The sequence below is a fragment of the Zeus faber genome (assembly GCF_960531495.2).
Source record: "Zeus faber genome assembly, chromosome: 4".
Lineage (NCBI taxonomy): Eukaryota > Metazoa > Chordata > Actinopteri > Zeiformes > Zeidae > Zeus > Zeus faber.
Window position 1 is genome coordinate 25,167,735 of NC_137191.1, and position 1,058 is coordinate 25,168,792.

Below are 1,058 nucleotides of genomic sequence, written 5' to 3' on the forward strand. Positions count from 1 at the left end.
CGTGCGTCCATCCAGCACTACTGTCTACTGCTCTCGTCTCGGCTCTAGACTCCAGTGACGCAAGACTCGTGAACGATCCGTTCGCAGCGAACGAATCGTTTAAATGGCTCAGGAGCTAGGCGTCACTCCGACTGAAGAGCCGTTCGCTCGTTCGCTCGTTCGTTCTGTTCGCGATTTAGTAGCTGCAGTCAGTCAGGCAGACAGTCGTTCGTGGAACTCGAACCTTATCGCGCACGAAAAGAGCAAATGGTGCAAATAAGCCCCTCTGAGTTTGGATTCAATGAGTAGGGTGAGCGACAATATCTTTGCCTCACAAACTGAACATTACGAAATTACAAGATCTTTGGCATACATCATGTTGAAGGTCACTGTTTTACGCTTTGCAGTCCAGCACAATGAATATTTTATTTATAATAATTGACTATTAATTTCTAACTTTTAAACAAATAAATTACTTATGTGATTCACAGCAAAATCATTTTGAGAGAATTTAGACTATTTGGGGGGGGGGGGGGTGGCACGATTTGTTTTCTGTGTCCATCTGAGCTTAACTGATCGGGCTCCGTCGCTCACCCGTGAATTCGAATCGTCAGGAAACGAATCTTAAAAAAGAGTCGAACCTTTCACGGCGCCTTAGGCTCCTCCCACCAGCCGCGGTGGGGGCTGCTAGAGCGGAGCCGACATAGAGCGCTACAGAGCACTCACGACCAGGCGCCTGCCGCGCTAGAACAGCGAAACAAACCTTGCTTTGATTTTCGGTTGGTGCGTGCTCTTCTGGTGAAGTTGTTAGATAAGTCGACTGGGTAAGTATTTCCAGGCTAGGAGCGTGTGGGTCAGCTTTTCTGAGTAAATTAGTGAAATATAGAGCGGCGGATCCCCGAGAGGGAAGTGGAGGGGGGAGGTGCTCGGTGGGAGGAGCCCAAATAAGAACAGACTGAAGCCTTGTCCTGAAACTGGTATGAAAAAAATCCTTTAACGCATTTGATGATATCCACACACAATAATCAGAATCTGTTTATGCGGCCAAGTGCATGTTCACATGCAAGGAATATGGCATG